The sequence below is a fragment of the Myotis brandtii genome, unplaced genomic scaffold (assembly GCF_000412655.1).
Source record: "Myotis brandtii unplaced genomic scaffold, ASM41265v1 scaffold137, whole genome shotgun sequence".
NCBI lineage: Eukaryota > Metazoa > Chordata > Mammalia > Chiroptera > Vespertilionidae > Myotis > Myotis brandtii.
The window spans coordinates 5,501,330-5,518,990 of NW_005354874.1; the positions used below are offsets into that span (position 1 = coordinate 5,501,330).

Sequence of the window (17,661 nt, forward strand, 5' to 3'; positions counted from 1 at the left end):
TCCCGGCCTTCCCGCTGCAGTTTGACAGTCTGTTCGATGCTGCTCTGCCTCTGTATCTATTTTTGTTCATCAGTTTATAATGTAGACCACTATGTTTTGTTACACAAGGTGATTTGTTTCATAGCATTAGTTCCATATTCTGGGCACTCAAATCCAAAAAGGTTAGCCTCCAGGGGATCAGAGCAGAAGGAAAAAAGGCAGAAAATGGACATGGAGGGGCAAACGGACATTTATTCAGCACACTTGCATTCCTCGTTCATTACCATCCTGATTCTCATTGAAAGAAAGAAAGAAAGAAAGAAAGAAAGAAAGAAAGAAAGAAAGGTATTAAAAATAAAGTCCTGGCTGGGTAGCTCAGTTTTTGTTAGAGCATCATCCCAATACACCAAGGTTTTGAGTTCGATTCCCAGTCAGAGCATATACAAGAACCAATCAATAAGTGGAACAGCAAATCCCTCTCTCTCTCTCTCTCTAAAAAATCAAATAAATTAAATCAATAAATAAAAATGAAAATAAATAAATAAAAATGTAACAAAGTTGTCCAATGCACTCCAACCAGTAGAACCTAGGACTATCCCCCTCCATAAGCTGGTACTACCCTCCCACAAAGTGCCCCAAATTATGTTTCTTCTATAAAACTACACCACACTATTGACTACGTTAAAAATAAAGTCCTGTCTGGGTAGCTCAGTTTTTGTTAGAGCATCATCCCAAAACACCAAGGTTTTGGGTTCAATTCCTAGTCAGAGCATATACAATAACCAATCAATAAGTGGAACACAAATCCCTCTCTCTCTCTCTCTCTCTCTCTCTCTCTCTCTCTAAAAAATCAAATAAATTAAATCAATAAATAAAAATGAAAATAAATAAATAAAAATGTAACAAAGTTGTCCAATGCACTCCAACCAGTAGAACCTAGGACTATCCCCCTCCATAAGCTGGTACTACCCTCCCACAAAGTGCCCCAAATTATGTTTCTTCTATAAAACTACACCACACTATTGACTACTAAAACTCTCTATCAAAATAACTCTCATCTCAATTTGGCTATCTCTTTCCTTCCTCCCTCCAACACGGTGTCACCTGAGCATCTGATGCTGTAGGTTCTTGCCATCTGCATCCAGAAAGTTGATTGAAATCATGACCTGGGCAAAGCTGACCTTAGAACCCTCGGCACTCCTCTAGGGACTTCACCACCACCTGGGTAATGGAATCCCCTTAACCACAAACACTCTGCAGAGAGTTGGACAACCTGCCATAAACACCCTGGAGCATTCTCATTACCAATGAGTTTGCCAAGCCTTTATTAACACGCTAGCTTGACACAAGTTTATTCAATCCATTCACCAGCACTGTCTACGGAGAAAGTTAGCTTGAGTATTAGTTTCCTGCAGCTGCTGTAACAAATTACCAGACACTTAGTGGTTTAAAGCAATAAAAGGTTATTCTCTCACAGTTCTGGAGGTCAGAAGTCTGAAGTCAGTATCACTGGACCATAATCAAAGTGCCTGCAGCACCGTGCTCCCTCTGGAAGCTCCAGGGCAGAATCCGCTCCTGCCTCTTCATCTTCTGGGGCTGCTGGCATTCCTAGGTCTACGGCACCATCTTGCAAATTTTCAGGCCTCAGGTCCAGCATCTTTATTTTTTTTTAATGTATGTATTTTTTATTTTATTTTCTTAGAGAGAGAGGAAGGGAGAGGAATAGAGAGATAGACACATTAATGAGAAAAAAACATCATCGATCAGCTGCCTTTTGCATGCCCCTACTGGGAATCGAGCCCACAACCCAGGCAATGAGAAAAAAAATCATCGATCAGCTGCCTCTTGCATGCCCCCTACTGGGAATCGAGCCCACAACCCAGGCATATGTCCTAAAAGGAATCGAACCCATGACTTCTTGGTTCCTAGGTTGATGATCAACCACTGAGCCACACCGGCTGGGCAAGTCCAGCATCTTTAAATCTTTCTCTGCTCTGTCTTCACATCACTTTCACATCACTTCACAGAGGGAGGCATGGGTGTCAGGCCTCCCTCTGCCTCTCTCATAAGGACACTTGTGATAGTGCGTAGGGTCTACCCAGATAATTCAGGGTGCTCTGTCTCAAAATCCTTAATCACATCTGCAAAGACCCTTTTTCCTTGTAACATTTACAGCTGACAGGGATTAGGACCTGATTTCTCTGGGGGCCATTATTCAGACTTGGCACAGCTCACACACACCCCCCAAAGCTTTTCTGCCTCATGGCCATTGCATTCTCTTCTAACAGTTACAAATAAGCCTTGCCAGGCTCTATCATTTTCCAAAAGTCAACATCAAAGTTACTCTTTCTACTTTTTGGAATTCACTTGAGACCTATACTTCCCCAGGCCACATCAGTCTAGACATAAAAATTGGGTCATAATAAACAAAAACAGCATTTCTCCTTTGCTATTATTGCCGGTTCTCCAGCCCCCTCCCTAGAAATGTTGGGAATCCCTAAAATGTATCTCTTAAGTGGAGGCAGCTCAGCAGTTGAGACCATGGTTTCTGAACTCAGACTGCCTGGATTTGAATCTTCAGCCCTTCACTGTGCTCAACTGTGTTTTCCAAATATACAGAAATATCTCCCATCCCATAGGCTCTTCTATAATGTGGACCTGACCCCACCCCTATCAAGAGCAGGAGCCCTTGAACCTGGGTGAGCCTGTAAGTGCTTTCTCTCATAGCATATGGTGGAAGTGTCCCTGTGCCACTTCCAGGCCACTCCTTTACCTGGGCTAGCAGCTCCCTATTCCTGCCTGTGGGAATGTTTGTTCTTGCGATGCTCCTCTCTGGAGCCAGCCACATGCTGTGAGGAAGCCCAGGCACATGGAGAGGCCACCTGGGCTGCCAACCCCAGCTAGGCTGCCAGCCACCAACTGCCGGCACAGTTGAGCCTGCGAGTGCCTCCAGCCCCACCCACATCTGACTGCAACCAGGTTATACCCCACGTGAAACGCACTCAGTCGAGCTCAGTCACAACACAGAACCACGAGTGATTTGTTGTCTTAAACCATCAAGTTTTAGGTGGTTTATTATCTATAATAATAAAAATGTAATATGCTAATTAGACTGGACATCCTTCTGGACATCCTTCCAGACGACCTTCCGGACGAAGCTGGGGCTGTGAGGGAAGCCCGGGTCCTGGGTGCCAGAGGGAAGCCAGTGCCGGCAGCCGGGGGAAGGAAGGCCTACTCTTGCACAAATTTTGTGCATCAGGCCTCTAGTACAGCAATAAATGTTCAGACAAACCACTTATTAGCTGTGTAACCTGAAGCACGTGACAGGCCTCAGTTGAGGTTCTGGCCAGAAGCAGACCCTGTGACAACGACATGGTACATGTCAGTTATTTGGGGGGTTATTCCAGGAAACACAGGTAGAAGAGCGGGGAGGTGAGAAAGGGAGGAGAAGGTAGCCAATAGAAAGAAGGCATTTGTGACTGTGTCACCATGATGACCAGTCCCTATGGGGACCCTTTGAAAGAATGAGTAAAATTCAAAATGGTCTCGTCAATAAAATGGTGGGGCGGCCACTGTAGAAAACAGTATGAATGTTCCTCAAAAATGTTAAAATAGGGTGCCAGAGGGAAGCCAGTGCCGGCAGCCGGGGGAAGGAAGGCCTACTCTTGCACAAATTTCGTGCATCAGGCCTCTAGTACAGCAATAAATGTTCAGACAAATCACTTATTTATTAACTGTGTAACCTGAAGCACGTGACAGGCCTTAGTTGAGGTTCTGGCCAGAAGCAGACCCTGTGACAATGACATGGTACATGTCGGTTATTTGGGGGGTTATTCCAGGAAACACAGGTAGAAGAGCGGGGAGGTGAGAAAGGGAGGAGAAGGTAGCCAATAGAAAGAAGGCATTTGTGACTGTGTCACCATGATGACCAGTCCCTATGGGGACCCTTTGAAAGAATGAGTAAAATTCAAAATGGTCTCGTCAATAAAATGGTGGGGCGGCCACTGTAGAAAACAGTATGAATGTTCCTCAAAAATGTTAAAATAGAATTACCATATGATCCAGCAATCCCGTTTCTAGGTATAGATCCAAAATAATTAAAAATGAGATCTCAAAGAGGCATCTGCACAGCCATGTTCATAGCATTTTTCACAATAGCCAAAAGGTGGAGGCAACCTTTGCTGGATAAAGATGTAGTATATATGTACAGTGGAAAATATTTTTCAGCCTAAGAAATAAGGAAATTTTGTCATATGCTGCAACATAGATGCACCTTGAGGACATTATGTTAAGTGAAATAAGCCTGGCATAAGAGGACAAATACTGCATGATTCCACTTAAAGCTGTCAGATTCATAGAAACAGAAAGCAGAACGGTGGTTACCAGGGCTGGCAGTGGGGGGGAGTTGGGGGTGCGGGGGGAGTTGTTCAATGGGTATAGGAGTTCAGTTTTGTAAGATGAAAAGGTTCTAGATATCTGTTGTACAACACAGTGCACGTAGTTAACCTACAAATTAAAAAATGATGAAAATGGTAAAGTCATATGTAATGTACTTTTTAACACAATAAAAATATTTGCCCGGCCGGTGTGGCTCAGTGGTCGAGCATCAACCCATGCACCAAGAGGTCTTCCGTTGGATTCCCAGTCAGGGCACATGCTGGGTTGCAAGCTTGATCTCCCATGAGGGCTGTGCAGGAGGCAACCAACCGATGTTTTTCTCTCATGGATGTTTCTATCTCTCTCCCTTTGTATCACTCTCAAAATCAATAAAAACATATTTTTAAAACAATTTGTCTCATTAAAGAGCAAACGGAGGGTATTCACCGTCAGTTCCCTGGTTGAAAGTGACTCTCTTGGGGTGTTAATTCCCCGAAATCCCAAAGCCAGAGGCCACCCTTCGGGGAGAAGCAGGAAGCCATGGGCACATACTGGGACTCTCTGGGGCGCCTGAGGGCCATGGGGGAGGAATGATGCATCTGCCGCATCATTTCCCTTCGAGTCTCGGTTTTCTTGTCTGTAAAACACGAATGAGAAACACCCACCTGGACAGACCGTTGTGAAGGCTATTTTGGGTACCATCTGCTCCCTGCCTGCCCCTGCCCTGGGGGCCTCCTCAGTCTGAATCAGGAGTGCACGCAGCCTAGTCTCAGGTTAGGAGTCCCCCATCACCACACAATCCCCCTCCCACCCCACCCCCCTTTTATTCTTACAAATCAGTGAAATATTTGCCCAGCTCCAGTCTTTCGGAACCAGCCTGAGTGTCGGAAGACCAGGGCAGCGCTCTGGGCTCTGGAATACACGCTCTGCCTCCTCTGGGCTTAGCGGTCCCCTTCCTGGGTTACAGATGCCATCCTCACTGAGTGGGTGGGCACACAGGCCACCCTCTCTCGCCGGCCTCCACCGGCGTGACATCACCTTCCCCAGCAGAGAAGACGTAGTCCTTCCTTAGTATGTTTCATGCTCCAGCACCGCTTTCAACACCCTTTCTGGAAGCTGGGAGGGATTGTGCCAGAATATTAGCCGTGGTTGCTAGTTGTGGGACTTAGGGCGTAGCTATTTTCTTCTTTATCCTTTTTGTATTGTCTACCATAGGCACATTCTATTTTTAATTGACAGAATAACAAATTAGTGTTTTTTAAGTAAGCAATTTAAAAGCACGTGTGGTTGCCTTCAGCATTTTTCACAGCCTCAGCTCACCCTGGGCGTCAGTTCTCAGCTATTCTCCTCTGTTCTCTCCTCTGCCTTCGACACTTTGCTGCTGTCCTTCAGGGCTCTGAGCTAATTGCCGGGGTTGGTGCAGACCTCGCCAGTCGCCTGAAGGCTTCTTGATCCTTCACACTGGAAATATTGATCATGCAAATTTGTTTTTTAAAGTCTCCCAAGCCAAGAAATTGACCTCATGATCTCATGATGTGAGGCACTGAGATGAACACAACACGCCTTTCATAGTCTTCTTGCCAAAAATGCACAACCTGAGTCTAATCATGAAGAAACATCAGACAGACCTGATCTGAGACATTCTACAAAATTCCACAGCCCGTGCTCTTCAAAAATGCCAGTCCTGAAAGACAAAGAAAGCCCGAGGACCAGTTTCAGCCTGGAGGAGAGTAGAGACAGGATCACTAAATGTAACATGTGATCTGAGATGCTGTTTTGCTATAAAGAACATGATGGGGACAGTTGGTGAAAACTGAATCCGAATAAGGTCTTGGATTAGATAATCGTATTGAACTGATACAAGTTTCTGGAGTTGCGTAATCGCACTGTGGTTATATAAGAGCATGTCCTTTATATTTTTAGGAATTGTACGACTGAATCTTTGGGGGGTAAAGGGCATCATATCTGCATCTTATTCTCACTTTATTCAGAAAAAAATACACACACACAGAGAGGAATCTGGTGAAGAGTAAAAAAAAAAAATCCATGTTCTATTCTTGCAAACATAAGCCTGAAATTATGTTAAAATAAAAAGTTAAAAGGAAAAAATATTCCATAAACCTCAGGCTCCACAAGCATCTCAGCCCTCGGGGGTGCCCTTTCCTCACAGGCACGTTTCACTCTGTGACAAGACATCTCCCTCCCACAACTCCAATTCCTGCTGCCCCTTCCAGTGCCCATTCGGGGTGACCTAAGAACCCCTTTCTCTAATAAAGACAAAAACACCTCCCAAATCCAGCTCTGAAGCAGGAATTCCCCCTCATTTCACACACACCCTCCATCCCCATCTTTTAGGCAGTGGTTCTCAACCTCAGGGGACCTTGAAAGCTCCAAAACTTGGAAAACTCCCTAGATCAGAATCCCTGGGGGTGGGACCCAGGCGCCAGGGCTTTTTAAAGCTTTCCAGATAATTCTACTCAGTTGCCCTGACTTTAAAAAGTTGATGCGTGGCTCAGGGATTGAGCGTCAACCTATGAACCAGGAGATCACAGTTTAATTCCCAATCAGCGCACATGCCCGGGTTGTGGGCTTGATATATATAGTCTCCCATCCAGGAAGACTTAAAAGTATCTATGTCCCAGCCATCTTCCCACCCCGTCAAACCTGAAGCTTGGGTTAGGACCCAAGCAACTGAATTTTTTAACTCCCCAGGAAATTACACCTCCCTGATGTTGATCTTTAAATATAAAAATAAAAGGAACAATCAAAAACATATTTTAAAAATAAAGAAAAATGATCAGCTGGAAACAGGTGATTCCAAGGACCGGCCCAAGGTTGAGAACCAGGAACTTAGAACAATTCTCAAGCATTAGCGGGCATCCAGGTGACCGGTGAGGTTGATAATACACAGGCTGCTGGGTCCCACCGAGTCTCTGACTCAGGAAGTCCAGGATGGGGCCCGAGAGTGTGCACTTCGAACAAGTTGCAGTTAGGGGATGCTGGTGCTGCTGGTCTCGGGACCATACTTTCAGAACCGCTGATTGAGACCGTCTTGCTACGTAATGTGGTGCTGGGACAGCAACACCAGCGTCACTTGAGACAATGCAGACTCTCAGCACCGCACCTCCAGGCCTCCTGAGTCAGAATCTGCAGATAACAAGATTTCCAGGTGGTCTGTGCCCACAGGAGTGTTTGGGAAACACTGCTTCAAGGGAAATCCGAACCATCCACACACATTCACGTGCTATGGCCTCAAGTGTTTAGGACTGTGGATGGTGGGATGGGTGCAGGTGAGGAGAACCCGCATTAGAATAACGGAAAAAACCCTCTAATACAGTGGTTCTCAACCTTGGCTGCACATTAGAATCACCTGGGAATCTTTTAAAAATCCTGATTTCTGGGCCTCATCCTCCAGAAATTCTGTTTCTTTGTTACTAATGTTGTGGCCCCACCCCATAACAAAGAAACAGAATTTCCGGAGGATGAGGCCCAGAAATCAGGATTTTAAAAAGATTCCCAGGTGATTCTAATGTGCAGCCGAGGTTGAGAACCACTGCTCTATTAAAAGATGGTTAACATAACCCAGACAGGTGGAGGCAGCCAGTCTGCTGGACCCAGAATGGGAGTTCCAGCGGGTCTGTGTTTTACCAGCACCCATCATGGTCAGGACCTGGAGAGGGAGGCAGAAGCCACGCAGGGGTAAACCATCCAAAGAACACCGGGGTGGGGTGGGGGGTGAAGACCCCACCTTCCTGGGGCACAGTTCAGTCCCTGGTAAGCCCTTTTGGTTTTGACCTCTGGGTGAATGAAGTTGAAACAGTAGCCTGACTCCCAGGTGACTCCTGGCTAATCCATTCGCTTGACGTTCTTGACTTGAACTGTGTCCTCACCCTGTTTTAGCCCCAGTAGAGACACTGAGCAGGAGACCAGCTCGGCTCTGGGTGGTCTGTCCCTGCAATGTCATCACCAGCAGGGGCAGTGGCGCTGTTCATTGAGCACTGACTGTGTGCTGGCGCTGCCCCGAGGGCTGTATCCCACTCACTCCTCACCATAGTCTTCAGAGTCATGTTATTGTCCCCAATTTACAAATGAAAAAAAAAGAGGCTTAGAGAAATGAACTCATGTGCCCAAGACCACAGCGACTATTAAGAGGCAAGGCCAGAATTGACTCCCAAATCTTCTGGCTCCACAGTCTTACATAAGCCAATCTGAAGTGGAATCATCAACCGGACATTGGTGAGGAGGGACTTCCTGGCTGCTGCTGTGTCCTTACTTTTCTTGCTTTTCTTGTTGTTCCTTTGCTGAAATAATAGAAACAAAAATGATTCTAAAGCTGCGCTACCTGATACAATGACCACTGGGCACATATGGCTATTTAAATTTAAGTTAATTAAACTTAAATAAAGTTTAAAATTTAGTTTCTCACCTGCACTAGCCACATGTCAAGTGCTCATTGGTGAAATGTGGTTCTTGGGGTCTGGCATTGGACAACTCTGATTGTCAGAAGTTCTATTAGACGGCACTATTCCAAAAAATTTACGTGTCCTGACTACCCAAGGTCACTCTTCATTCAAACTTAACTTTTTAAAAAAAAAAAAAATAATGCCCTAGCTGGTTTGGCTAAGTGGATAGAGCATGAGCCCGCGGACCAAAGGATTCCAGGTTTGAGTCCAACCTTGGTTGTGGGCTCCTCTCCAGCCCAGGGCCTAGTCAGGGCTCATGCAGGAAGCAACAAAACGATGTGTTTCTCTCACATCGATGTTTCCCTCTGTCTTTCCCTCTCTCTTCCACTCTCCCTTAAAAAAAAAAAAAATCAATGGAAAAAGGAGGTCCTATGTAATACTTTCAACAATAAAGATTCTAAAATAAACAAACAAACATCAAATTCACAAAATTTACTTTTACTGTTATTTGTCACACATAAAACAAAATTTTCAACCATGGGAGTATCGAGTGTTAAAAGGGAGACACCTACTGGCAGCACATGGAATTACAGCCTAGCACAATCAGACACTGGAAACTGGCCAGAGACTGGGATCCAACAGCCAGCAGTGTGATGTGGAGGATCCACAAGCGCGGGAGAAATCACACACCAGGAGAGGATCAGGAATGAAGTGTCAGGAGGAGAAGCGGAGTCAGAAAAGTCTTTCACCCCCAGACTGAAATCTCCGGTATCATACGCCTCACCCAACGCCTGGCACCGAAGAGATACATAATGTTAGTTACTTAAATGATTGATTGATTCTGGGGTTCCAGAACTGCATAACTGAGCATTTTATTCTCTTAACATGTTTTTACTAATTGAACACATCTTTTATTATGATGTCAATGCAGAAATGGGATTTACCGTTTCAAACAATTTAGCGGCCACAAACAACAATGTTCAATAATCAAGGAATGTTAGGACTTGATGAAGTCATCAAGAACAGAAAGATATCTACATTTTTGAGTCTCTGGGAAAACAGAAAAAGACAGTTTGTTTTTTCCTTTGGCCCAAGGTAGCAGGAATGAAAGATGACTTGTCTGATTGGGAGCTGAGTCAGACCCTAAATCATTCATTTCTCCATTCAGTTCACAGACACTGATTGCTCTGCTAGGGAGCCAGGTGGTAAAGGAGGGTGCTTATCAGAGTCCTGCATACAAAAGAGCACAATGCATCCCACAATCTGGAAATCATCGTGCGCAGAGCAAATGGTCAACAAAGACCTGGCTGTGGTCTCAGAGGAAGTCTTCTGGGAATCTGGGATCTAGATGCTAGAAAACCTGTGTCATTGATGCATCTTGACTTTAAAGAAATTGAAGCATAGCCCTGGCCGGTTTGATTCAGTGGATAGAGCGTCGGCCTGCAGACCAAAAGATCCCAGGGTCGATTCCGGGCAAGGGCACGTACCTCCGTTGCAGGTTCCTCCGCAGCCCCAGGAGGCAACCAATCCATGTTTTTCTCTCACATCGATATTTCACTGTCTTTCCCTCTCTTTTCCACTCTCTCTACAAATCAATGGGGGCCTCTTTCTCGTCAATGAGGCGGTGGAGCAGCAGACGCAGAGATGCAGATCTTTGTGAAGACCCTGACTGGCAAGACCCTTGAGGTTGAGCCCAGTGACACCATTGAGAATGTCAAAGCTAAAATCCAAGACAAGGAGGGCATCCTGCCTGACCAGCAGCGTCTGATTTTTGCGGGCAAACAGCTAGAGGATGGTCGCACTCTCTCAGACTACAATATTCAGAAAGAATCCACCCTGCACTTGGTGCTTCGTCTGAGGGGTGGCATCATCGAACCCTGCCTCCGCCAGCTCGCGCAAAAGTACAACTGCGACAAGATGATCTGCCGCAAGTGTTACGCCCGCCTGCACCCCCGTGCTGTCAACTGCCGCAAGAAGTGTGGCCACACCAGCAACCTGCGCCCCAAGAAGAAGGTTAAATAAGGCCCCTCCACCAACTCCTTGGGTCCACAGGGCAGCCTTCTACCTGAACCCTGTGACGCTGGGGCCTCAATAAAGTTTCTCTTTTGTTGACTGGAGAAAAAAAAATCAATGGGAAAAATATCCTCAAGTGAGGATTTTTAAAAATTTTTTTAATTGAAGCATAAATAGTGATGCAATCCCAGGGGATTGTGGAGAACCCCAGTTTCTGGGGAGGGTATTCATGGGACCCAAGCAGGCTAATCAACAAGTCTGATCAGGGCTGTATTAGCTGCCTGGTAGTCTAAGGCTGCTTATGAGCCCATGTCCAGCACTGGGAGGGACCCAGGTCTGGCATAGCTTCAGAGGGATGGAAGGGTAGAGAGTGACAGATGGCATTGATTGCAAGGTCCACCACAGCCCACTCCCTTCCCACAAAAAAACGAAGGATGGTCCCCATAGCTGATGAACTTTTACTGGGTCCCAGCCTTGTGCCTGGCCCTCTTCTAGGTGCTGGGGCGACAGAGATCAGTAAGTTTCAGGGGAGCAGACTCAGTAAGAAGGGCCCTTATCTCATTCATTCTCCTTTTTGCAAACCCTCTTGAGACCCTCTCAATCCCTCTCAATAAGTAAGCCACTATTTCATAACACTTTGAATTAAAAGGTCTCAGATACCCAATAGAAAACACGGGCAAATAGCTTGGACAGGCACTTCACATAAAGGAATGTCCAAATGGCCAGGAATCATGAGAAGATGCTGAGTATCGATGGTTACAGAAAAATTAAAATTAAAACTACAACGGACTGTGGCTACATACTCTCTAGAATAGCTAAAATCAAACTTCTGAAAATAGCAAGGTTGAGTGAGGCTGTGGAGCAACCAGACCCTCACATAGTAATAACGGGTGTGCACACTTGTACAAGCACTTCAGAGAACTGTTTGGCAATTTCTTCTAAAGTTAAACATAAACATATGACTGAGCATTTCCACTCCCAGTATATGCTCAAAAGAAATGAGTGCTGCCCTGGCGGTGTGGCACAGTTCACTTGGTGCATGTGAGCACCGTCCCATGCACCAAGAGGTCACCAGTTCAATTCCTGGTGAGGGCACATGCCCAGGTTTCAGGCTTGATCCTCAGTAGGGGGCCTGCAGGAGGCAGCCAATTGATGCTTCTCTCTCATTGATGTTTCTCTTTCTTTCTCCTTCTCCCTTACTCTCTCTCTAAAAAAAAATCAATAAAAACATTTTAAAAAAGAAAAGAGTTTTTACACAGCAAAGGGCATATACAAAAATGTACACTGCAGCTGAATTGATAATAGCCAAAATCTAAATACAACTCAAATTTCCATCAATAGAAGAATGGGTAAGTATATTGTGTACAGCACAGAAGGAAAATGAATGAACTGCTCTTATACACAATAATATGGATCAATCTCAAAAACAATGTTAAGAAAAAGAAACCAACCACACACAAAAAATACATCCTCTGTGAGGATATTCATATGAAGTTCAAGAAGAGGCAAAACTCATCTGTGTCAATACAGATCACCAGTGGGAGGTGAGAATTGACTAAAATAGGGCTCCAAGGAACTTACTGGATCATGGAAATGTCCTCTGTGCTGATCTGCGTGGTGGTGAGATGGTGCATACATAGGTAAAAATTCACTGAACTGTCTACTTAGGATGTGTGCATTTTACATGTAGATTATGCCTCAGTAAAAGAGTAAAAAAGTCTGGGTGACCACACTTGATAGAAGCATGGCTGAATATCAAAGGCTTGCATGTAATACAATGAACACAGTCATCACAGAACAGCCTCAAATACAGTCCCAGGCCCGGGGCCCTTGGCAATAGTTTTGATACTTACTACCCACCAGCAGTAAGTATCACAAAGGACATGGCCCTTTCCAGCCAAGTGAGCTGTGGCCCTGCCCAGAGCTCTCAAAGGACTAGCTCCCCTGAGTGGCCCTCATACACCTCCAACAGCACCTGGGGCCAAGTGCCAAGAGCCAGGCCAGCACAGCCCTGCTTGAGGCACATTCAAGGCTTTGCAGGTCTTTAGTGGAAACCTGTGGGGCCCCGAGCACACTGGATGTGCAGGGTTGACGTGTAAGGAAAACTAGACAAGGGAAACAACCTTTAGGAAGGCTCTGTATTTAAAACGCCGGTTACTCCACTGGAATTATGTAGCTCCAGCCGTGTTGTACCCCAGCCCATGCACTAGGAGCTTTCAGCTCTGGCTGCACATCAGAACCATGGGGAGTTTCTGAAACATAGGCTGTCCAGGCCTCCCTGACCACAGACCAACAGAATCAGAGCCACTAGTACAGTGGTTCTCAAAGTGTGTCCCTGGAGTAGGAACTAGAAATGAAAATTCTCAGGCCCATTGGAGCTGCTCCAGCAATCTCTGCTCCAATTGTTCTCACAAACCCTCCCAGTGATTTGGATGCACACTCAAGTGTGAGACCCACTGCTGTAGTTAGAATTTGCATTTCTAACAGCTGCCCCGGTGATGCAGACCACAATTTGAGAACCACTACTGTCTATCTAATGGATAAAGCCAAACTCTGATGCAGGAGGGAAAGAGGCAATAATAAAAGCTACCCAAGCCCTGCCGGAGTGGCTCAGTGGTTGAGCATCGACCTATGAACCTGGAGGTCATGGGTTCAATTCCAGGTCAGGGCATATGCCCAGGTTGCAGGCTCAATTCCCAGTGTGGGGCATGCAGGAGGCAGCGGATCAATGATTCTCTCTCATCATTGATGATGTTTCTATTCTCTCCCTCTCCCTTCCTGTCTGAAATAAACTCAATAAAAATAAATAAAATAAAATAAAGTGGTGAAACTTAGAGTAATTAAATATTTTTTTAAAAAAAGCTACCCAGGTGAGTGACTCTGATGCAGATAAGGAGGATTAATAAGGCTTCCATAGACTTTCATGATCCAATCGGCAGGAGGTGCACACAGGTGAGAATGTTCCAGGAGAAGAAATACAATTTGCTCCTCACATAACCTATATAAGCCTCTTTTCATCCAATAAAGCTGCAATTTGAGGTTCCTGGTGTCACAGGATTTACTTCCTAGGTGCCCATCCCTGAGAGTTTTTTCTGGCACTATTGGACCTGGAGAAGTTTCTGGTAGAACACTTTGCATGAAAGCCTCAGTTTGGCAAAAGGCCTGATTTTACTCTTGTTGGTCCAAGATAAATGAGAACAGAGCAAATTAAGGAGGAGTACAGGGATGAAAAAGGAAGAAATTATGTGCAGGGAATGGAAGAGGAAGAGAGAGAGAGCTATGAGAGAGAAGGGTAGAAAGATATTTTTTCCAAGGATGGTTGCCTCTCTCTCTCTCTCTCTCTCTCTCTCTCTCCTTCCCTCCCTCCCTCTCTTTCTCTCTCTCTTTCAATTGAGCACTGAGAAGGATTTTGTAAATGATTGGAGAGAGGAGCTGGACAGGTTGATCTGCAAAGCAGGAAAGAAAGAGATTGAAGTGAGTCAAGGAGGACCTCAGAGGAGTGTGGGGTCTGGGAGGTCAGCACACCGTGGAAAAAAGTCAGACTCATCGGGATTAAAACTTCCTGCTCTGAAAAGTCAAACCACAGCCTGAGAGAAACTATTGACAACACATGTATCTGAAAGAGGACTTGCATTCCAAATATATAAAGAACTTGGATAACTCATTAATAGAAAGGCAAACAACTCAATGAAAAAAAATGGGCAAAAGGCATGAATAAACGCTTCACAACACTGTAGAAATGGCGACAAGTGCATGAAAAGATGGTCTACATTATTAGTCATCAGAAGAAATGCAAAATAAAACCACAGCAAGATACCTGCTAGAATGGCTAAAATTAAGAAGATTTCCAATACCAAGTGTCGGCTAGGATGGAGAGAAACTGGAGTTCTTATATCTTGCTGGCAGGAACTGAAAATAGTACAACCACTTGGGGACCCAAAGAATATACCTACCATATAACCCACTAATTCTACTCTTAGGTGTTTATCAAAAAGCGATTTTTTTAAATGCCCACAAAAGGACTTGTACACAAATATCAATAGTAACAGGTAAAAGTAGCTAATGACCACCATTTTGGATATGTCAACTGCATGTAATCTGGTTGCTCAAATGTTTGTGAATGTCTACATTAAGATGCAAAAGTTATCAAAAATTCAAAAATGCAAATGCTTAAGAAAAAAATATTTGTACACAAATGTGCATAGCACCTTTAGTCACAATTTTTCAAAACTGAAAACAATTCAAATATCCATCAACTAGGGTATGGATAAACAAAATTTGGTATAGCCATAGAAAGGGATTATAATAAAAACTAGAGGCCTGGTGCACAAAAATTTGTGCACTCAGGGGGGTCCCTCAGCCTGGCCTATGCCCTCTTGCAGTCTGGGAGCTCTACTCCCAGTGTGGGGCTTGGAGGAGGCAGCCGATCAATGATTCCCATTATTGATATTTCCATCTTTCTCTCCCTCTCCCTTCCTCTCTGAAATCAATTTTAAAAACAATTTCTTTTTAAGATTAGAGTGATTCAGGACTGCTCCCCGGCCACGTGAAGGCTAGAATGTGCGTCCTCCTCTTTTAGGTGTGGGGAAGTCATGTCTCCTCCTGCAGTTTATAGGCAAGCAGTTCCAGCCTGTCCACGACCTCGACATAGGTGTGGAGTTTGGGGCCTGTATGGTCAACACTGATGGGAAACAAATCGAACTGCAAATCTGGGATACAGCTGGGCAAGAATCCTTCTGTTCTATCACCCGTTCCTACTACAGGGGAGCAGCCGGAGCATTGCTGGTGTAAGACATTACAAGGCGTGAAACCTTCAACCACCTGACCTCATGGTTATAGGATGCCCGGCACCAATCCAGTCCCAACATGGTTATCATGCTGATTGGGAATAAGAGTGACTTAAAGTCCCACAGGGATGTGAAGAAAGAAGAAGGAGAGGCTTTTGCTCAGGAGCGTGGACTTATATTCATGGAAACTTCAGCCAAAACAGCCTGCCATGTTGAAGAGGCCTTCATTAACACAGCCAAAGAAATACATAGGGAGATCCAGCAGGGTTTATTTCATGTCCACAATGAGGCAAATGGCATCAAGATCCGTCCTCAATGGTGTATTTCAACATCAGGGGCAACATCGCCTCCCAGCAGAACTCTGGTGACATAGAGTCCAGCTCTGGCTGCTGCTGAATATCTGGCCTGGACTCTTTTCTTTCCTTCCCGGAACAGCTTCACGTCAAAAGGCTTACAGAGGTCTTAGTAACTTTGGCTGAGAAAAGCCTCTTTTCAAGGTGTGATGTTTTGCCTTTCCACTTAAAGACCGGGGAAAATTTGGGCCTTTACTGACCTGTCCCTTCTTCAGGAACATGAGCATTCCTTATACTAGTAGATTAGGGATCTTCTTACACTCCTATTTTAATTTCTAAAATGTTAGTATCAACGTTGATTGTCATGGCAATTAAAAAAATAAATTATTTTAGAAGTATACATAATCTGCTCCTCACCAGGAATCAGTAACAGGGGTCTGGGACATTCTGCTTGAGCACTTGAGATTCCTGGGATCTGGCTAGCCTTTGGGTGATAGATCCTCAGTCTTTGAATTTCATTGCGTTTTTCTACCTGTCACTTCATAAGAGTTCTTGCAGCAGGCTGCAAGAGTTCTTGAACTACTGAAGAATGCTGAATACTTCTCTACCATCTTATTACTAGTCTTAGAGTAACTATAAAATTTTTGAGAGCCGTGAAATTGCTCCTGGACCTGTGGCCACTTATTACCCAAAGAAAACATCTTCCCCTGTTTGCTTGTTTTAGGGACCAGACCCAACATTGCAGTATCTCTCACCAAATAGACCCCTACTATTTTATCTTACTTCTTAACGAGACCCATTGAGACTTTTTACTCATCAAGCTATTCTGCTTACTTACTGAACATGACATATTTATTTCCACTTAAGAATCCTTCCGTTCTATCACCCGTTCCTACCACAGGTGAGCAGTCAGAGCACTGCTGGTGTAAGACATTACAAGGCGTGAAACATTCAACCACCTGACCTCATGGTTACAGGATGCCCGGCAGCAATCCAGTTCCAACATGGTTATCATGCTGATTGGGAATAAGAGTTCTATGCCATGGCACATGCCCTACTCTCTGCTAACATCATACTCAAAGTCCAAAACTTTTTCCTTCAGAAAGTCTTCTTTGACTGACCTAGGAACTTCTAAGCAATTATTGACACAGTACCCCTTAGCTTTCATATGTTGTTTATTCCTATGTATACTTATTTGTATTTATGTTGCTTTGTAAATAAGTTTTATAGTTGTTTTGTGCATGGAATCTGTCACCCGACATCGGATTTAAGCTCCTTGAGAGCAGGGACCACGTCATCTCTGTACTTCGTGAAGCACTCCCTCCACCATTCCTTCACAGTGCCTGGTGCTATTTATGTGATTGTTGAATTTAACTGACATACTTGAAGACTCGGAACAGGTCTATTTTAGAGTTCAGAGGAAACAAAAGGCCTTAGAGTCATTTCTTTGTAACTCTATCTCAATCTCTTCCATCTGCTTACCCTGGATTCCATATTGCTCTTCTCCCTCTCCTCTCTTTCCCTTCTTAGCTCTTTGCTTCCCTTCCATGCAGTGTACAGTAAGGCTGCCTGCTTCTAAGCAGTCAAATAAGTGGGTATTTCTGCAGCCATTCTCCTTTTCAAGAGCATATAATGCCATCCTAGCCAAATTTGCCTTTGCTTCCCTCTTCATTCAGCTTTCTGGGTCAGTTGCTGTGTCTTTTTCCCTTGATGTCCCATACTATTCCACAGCACTGAGGTCTCATGAATTTTTCTAATTTTTTTGTTGTTGGTGGTGAATTGCTTCATAATTAAATACTAGAGGCCCGG

At 44.7% G+C, this 17,661-nt stretch overlaps 2 pseudogenes; both read left to right on the plus strand.

The window, feature by feature from the left end:
• Positions 1-10,362: 10,362 nt before the first annotated feature.
• LOC102241905 lies at positions 10,363-10,878 on the plus strand (annotated as a pseudogene).
• Positions 10,879-15,412: 4,534 nt separating this feature from the next.
• LOC102242201 lies at positions 15,413-15,955 on the plus strand (annotated as a pseudogene).
• The last annotated feature ends 1,706 nt before the right edge of the window (positions 15,956-17,661 follow it).